Below are 6,483 nucleotides of genomic sequence, written 5' to 3'. Positions count from 1 at the left end.
TTAGGGATGAGGTGTAAAGAAATGATGCACTCAAAAGTTGTTTTGACCTAGAATAAGGCAAATTGATAAATAGTGTACAAATAATACAAATAATCTTCAGTGGAATAAATAGCTTGAAAAGTATGAATTGGAAAAGAAAATTATTGGAAACTGTCCTTCTTCCTTGGCAGCTAGATTTGCACAGGATATGGCAAGGCAAAAGAGCAATGTCATTTTAGACTCCACATGAAGAGCTGTAACCTCATCAAGTTAAGTAATTTCCTTTTTCATTTAGGCCTAAAATATTCTGTTGTATTCCCAACATTGTCAAAAAGAAAAAGATAAATAAGAAAGAACTCGGAAAAAAGCCAGAAAAACAATCATTGGCTGGAGGCCAAGCTTATTTGGAAACATGTGCATATGTTTAACTTCTCCAAAGCTTTAAGGGTGATTAAGGGGAACTCATAGTGGATATCTTCTTCTGGAACAAGCTACTTAGAAATAGAAAGCAGAAAAAAGGGGTTAGCAGTCATGGGCTGCCAGAGATACCGACACTGCTTTGTTAGCAGCCACAAAATTACTCTGGTAGCAGATCCCCAGAGCACATAAAAATGAGGCTTGCATTTACATATTCTGAGATTCAAGCTTACATTTTGTCTTCTCAGAAACTCACTCCCAGAGACAAACCTCCCATGTTTCTAACAGGTATTTAGATAAAAATGAGGCACATGGTCCAGTCCAGTGCTAAGGACCACACTGATTCTTTGATATTGCTTCCTATTCAAATACAGCTCCTGCAGAACAGTGTGAATAGTGACAGCAGATTGTTTACATTTTAAACTTGGTAATGACAAACTGCCTGCTGCATTAGCAGAATGCGTGGGGCATGACAAGAGGCAGAGGGAGTAAACAATGTTTTCTATTCCTATGTCATGTGACAATCAGGAGGAAAATCTAAAAAAAAAAAAAAAGGCAAGAAAAAAAAAGGCGGTAAAGCAGCCAGCTTGTCCCATTGTCTCTGAAAATCAGAACAGTAAATAACTTAGGGTCTCCCCTGTTTAGCAAACACTTTTTTTACAGAAGACACACAGAATGAAGAGGTAGAAGATAAGGAGGGTATGCCCTAGAAGAGATTATGAACAAACCATAAAATTAAAGACAGTTTCTGTTAAGAGTGCTATTTGTATAGACTTAGTATACTAAAATACTTTGATAGAACAGATATTCTTCCAATGCCTGTATTACCTCTTGCATCAGAAAATGAAAGTCAAGGAGACCTTGCATTATTCTCACTTTCCCACTTTCTGGATTTTTTGGGGTGTGGAAGGGGCAACAAAAAATCCATGAACAATTAGAGTGTGCAGTTCAGAAAAATCTAGGCTCCTGGGAATGCTTGAGAATTTAAAGGCATGCAGAAGCTGGATCAGCTCACCTATGGCATAACTGTATTCCAACACTTGGAGGATCCTGGGGGGTTGAACATTATATCAAACATGGGGTTCTGACTCTAAAGCCCATGATGCTTTTAGAGTCTTTGTAAAATGTTTATTTATAGTCAGTCTGGCTTCAGCAGTTGAAGTCACAAAACTAAGTCTTTTAAAACTCTTCCCACTGTATTCAATGCAATGCAGGCTGCAAACATTTCTATTCAAACAATTGAACCTGTATTGTAAATAGCAATACAGGGTCATTAATTCCAGAGTAAGTTCTATTTTAGCATATTTCAATTTTTATTTCTAGAATGGTTATTCTATTCTAGATTTAATCCAGAACTGTCTTGGCTCCAGAAAGTCATAGTAGTATCCTTCATCTCAGACATATTGATACTGTAGTATGCCGTGGGTAAAAAAAAGCATTAGGATTCTAGTTGGATTGGGTGCACATATCATATCATTTATTATTTGCAGATGCCAGGACACTAAAACTTTCAATTGTTTTCCCACCAAAGTGAATAAGGCAGTTTGTTAATACAATTACCTCTGTATAATTGGAAACTAAATCAATGATGACTGTGTGATTTGAATGCTACTGTAAATAATTTCATTTTTATGATGCTGTTTTGTTGCACATGGCATTATCAAATAGCTTATTCATTTTGCTGCTGACTGTGATTTGAGTCTGCATATTTCTCTGTGATGGAAGAAGCACGTTTGCAACCTTTTAGTTTTCTGGGATACAGTGTGCATTGCTTTTAATTATTTTGGCTGGCACACATTAACACTAAAAGTCCATAGTCCACAGTGAGTGAAACAAGACAGAAGGACTGGGTGGACTGTAACTTCCCTGAAAAATAAAAGCAGCCACCAGAAGTCTTTGGCAAAGCCCTTAAAGGAAAACAAAATGTGGGGTAGACAAGGCACACAGAACTTATGTGTTATGAAGGATTTCCCCTACTCCTTTCAGAGGAGGATCCCTAGTCATTGCCTGTTTGCCTCTGTTTTAAAATATTTGGACAGGCAACAGGGAGAAGGGCCACAGACCACTCAATCTGTGATAGTCTGTTTGGATCTCTCAAATTCACAGGATAATGTACTTTGCAAATTAAACTTTATTTTATAAGCTCATTAGGAAAGAAAGCAAACACGATGAAGAAGGGCTCCATCCCCTTTGTACAAAGGAGTCTAGCTCATGAATTCACTAATTCATCACGACAGTCATGAGGTTTGTAACTCACAAGTTCTCTAATTCAGAACATGCAATTCATTAACTTGTAACTTCTGCACTTTGCATATGAGGAAAATACCTGTCCAAGGGTGAGTGCTCATCCTTCCTCCTTGGTCACAGTGCAGGTGTTCCCTGTGTCACATGAGAAGCACAAACATTAGTGTTTTATCAGCACTGTTTTCATCACAAATCCAAAGCATAGCACCATACAAGCCACTATGAAGAAAATTAACTCTATCCCAGCTACAGCCAGTACAATCTCCACACCTTATTCCCACTATTTACATCATGCTCAGGTCCCATACTATCCAACAGATCCTCATTAGCCACCTTCCTCTTTCCCATCCTTTAACATCTTGACAGGTATCAATCCCTGTAAAATGTCCATAAAATGCCTGTGAAATGTCCATTGAATTCATTCATCCAGGACATTAGGCTCTCTCTGTTCTGGTGGTCACTCAGGACCAGAGAGCTGCTGTGTTGTGTGGTTACTGGGCACCAAAGCCAGCTCAGGTCGGGTCACTGCTGCACGTGCCCCACTTTTTGCATGGCGTGTTCTCCACTGGCAGTGGTTCCTGCGACAGTAATCCTATAACATGCAACTCACATCATAGTTTACAACAATTTAAAAGTGCATCCATTATAGTTTCTCTCTTTGGGTGTGGACTTATCCAGAGACTCCAGTCCCTTAGGGGTGGACCTGCTCCGCTGTGTGTACTCATGGGCCACAGTCTCTGCAGGGTACAGGTGATGTGGCCTGGCCTTACACACAGCCACAGCCACAGTCACTCTGAGGTGCACCTCCTCCAGCACAGCCCTGTCCAAGGGCCATGGTCTCTCCAGGGGTGTACCTGCTGTGCTATGGACCTATCCATGCCCACAGACACTTCTGCTCCAACATGGTCTTATCCACAACCACAGACATTTCAGGTTGTCCTGCTCCTGCAGGGACTTATCCACAGGTCAGGTCTCTTCAATTCAAGCTGACACTGGAGCTGCAGCCTGTCTGGGCCAGCAGCAACACCCAGGCCATGGGCCAGCCTAGGCACATCGCCAGGGCTGTTATCAAAATGCTACCAGGCACAGCTGGGTAGGATGATAAGCCCTACAGCAAACAGCCAGAGTGAAAAGAAGCCACTAACAAGCTCTAGACTAATGTGCAGCAGGGCAAGCAAGACCTATGGCAAGCACAGCACCTGCCAATGAATAGGTAAATTGCACTAAAAGCTATAAATTCAGTCTAGCAAACTCTGACCAAACCTGTCATTAACTCAAAGCATTTGAGCCCCAAGTTGGTCACCAAAACAGGACTGTCAAGGTTTAACCCCAGTGGGCAGCTCAGCCCCACATAGCCACATGCTCACTTATCCCAATGGGATGGGGGAGATAATTAGAAAAAAGTGGGAAAATCTGTGGGCTGAGATAAAGACAGTTTAATAGGGAAAGCAAAAGCCATGCACACAAACAAAGCAGAAGAAGGAATTTATTCACTTTCTATCAACAGGCAGGCATTCAGCCACCTCCAGGAAAGCAGGGCTTCACTGCAGGTATTGGTGACTTGGGAAGAGAAACACCCCCAGTCCAAACATCACCCTTTCCTTCCTTCTTCTCCCAGCTTTATGCTGAGCACAACATCATATGGTCTGGAATATCCCTGTGGCCAGTGGGGGTCAGCTGTCTCAGCTGTGTCCCCTCCCAGCTCCTTGTGAACCCCCAGTCAGCTCCCTGTTGGGACAGCCCAGAAACAGAGAAGGCCCTGGCACTGTGCAAGCACTGCTCAGCAATATCTATAACATCCCTGTGTTATCTTTTATCTCTTTTAATCCATTGTTCTCAAGAATTTTTCAAATTGAAAGAAAGTGGATTTCTAAGGTTAAGTCATCAAGCTGTAACAAGACAGCAACTCTGACAATCACACATTCAGATCATATCAATGCCAGCTTACTCTACAGGATGAGACAAGTACCAGCGGAAGATCAACTGCTCCTGACCCTCCTGAGTCAAATTTAAAGCTGAACTTTCCTCAGGATGATTAAGGGTGTATATTTTACTTAGTCATATTCATGTACAAAGTCTTACCACTTCCTGTATTTCCACAGTTCCTGGGAACGAAATCATAACCAATACTTAATGTCTGGGATGTGGGCAAAGGTTGTGGGCACATGGTAACTATTTCACTAGTCCTAGAGACAGGGTCTTCTCCATGAAGACACGAAAGAACCAGTACTGTACTTCACACTGTACATTAACCTCATCTAGCTTTCAGATGGTAGGGGTTAGGGAGGATGAATTCCAGCCATGGAAAACGTGCCATCTTAAGCCAATTAGCAAGCAGGGATCTCTGGTCCATCTCATGACTCTGTGATGTAAGAAGGGAACAGAACTTGTGTCACATGTCATGGTAATTCTGGCTGTTTGGTTTACATTCCATGCAGAGACCTCTGTAAAACAGAGGATGTCTTCCTACCACTGAGTGAAAAATACATGTTGCTTCACTGTTTCCTTTCATCAGTGCTTTTCTAGGGATATCACAGGGACTGATTTTAAACTAAAATTCTTTATTAAAAATGTAACATCAAAAAAACCTCAAAATCCCAGATCCTCAGAATCACTTCTCATTACAGTTTCGGTCAAAATAGTCACTGGTTGAAAGGTCAGAAATTCAGTGACTGAAGCTGACTTGGCAAGTTGGGGCTTGTTCCCAACATTTTTCAGAAGTTTGAAAGTTGTTATTTCAACAGGTATTTTCTTACATTGCCCTTTAATCTGAAGGTACCCAAACTAGCAAGTTTTAAAAAAGTTTGTTTTTCAGCAGTAGGTGGCACTATCAAGTTTCCCAAATATTGTATATAAAATAATATAAAATTATATGCACATAAAGTATTTTAAAAGAACATGAAAATATATAATAATAAATTCTGATAATAAAATAAATATTTTTCTAAATATTACAATTGAGAAAAATTGTAATATTTAGAAAAATATTATGCAAAATAATTATTGCATTATTTAGAAAAATAATGCAAGAATTAAAAGTCTAATGAAAATATCTAATATCAACATAGGCAACACATAACATTTAAAGTATGTGCCATAGAAAGTTCTCTATCCTCTTTGTAAAGTACCACCTTGAATTATCTTGAATATACTACTTCAGCTACTTTAAATTTGCCAGAAATTATATTAATCTCATTTGCATATAAAATGTAATACTGCAATAGTGAGTGCCAATACATCTAGAATAAGTTATGCACTTTTTATAAGGTAAATTAATGTATACAAACATGAATATAGCAAATGGAAAAAGCATTTGGATTTTTCTTCTGTGGTGAAGAGTTTATACTTAGCAAGCAGAGACTAGAGCACTACAGGTAGGGCCAGATTCCTCCATGTATACTATAAGGGGATATTACTATATCCCAAATAAACTTCAGGATTAAAAAGCTGTAATGTTAATTGAAAACATTTTCTTCAAAACTTCACTATATAAAAATCTGTAAAGGGCAACTCACAAATAAATCTGTGTTTCCAGGTATTCCAGATTGTCTGATGACACAAAATGGCAATATCACAAAAGCACTGCAGGTACTCTGTTTCAGAAGCTCCCAAAGCCATACACCTCATTCCTCAGCAGTGTACAGCAGGAATAATCCAGTGCAATGCAGCATTTTCATTAAGATGGTTTTTGGATGACTGCCTTCTCATTAGAAATGAAGTGCTGGTCTGCCTGAGCACAAGGTGTGAAGATAAGGAAAGGAGAAAAGAAATTAAGTGAGGAACAGAAATGAAATATATGGTCAATGCTCTTTTATCTGCCTGACCAGAAAGTGTCCTTGCCAT

This window comes from Pyrgilauda ruficollis, unplaced genomic scaffold (assembly GCF_017590135.1).
Source record: "Pyrgilauda ruficollis isolate IOZ18807 unplaced genomic scaffold, ASM1759013v1 scaffold3, whole genome shotgun sequence".
NCBI lineage: Eukaryota > Metazoa > Chordata > Aves > Passeriformes > Passeridae > Pyrgilauda > Pyrgilauda ruficollis.
This window is presented reverse-complemented; position numbering follows the sequence as displayed.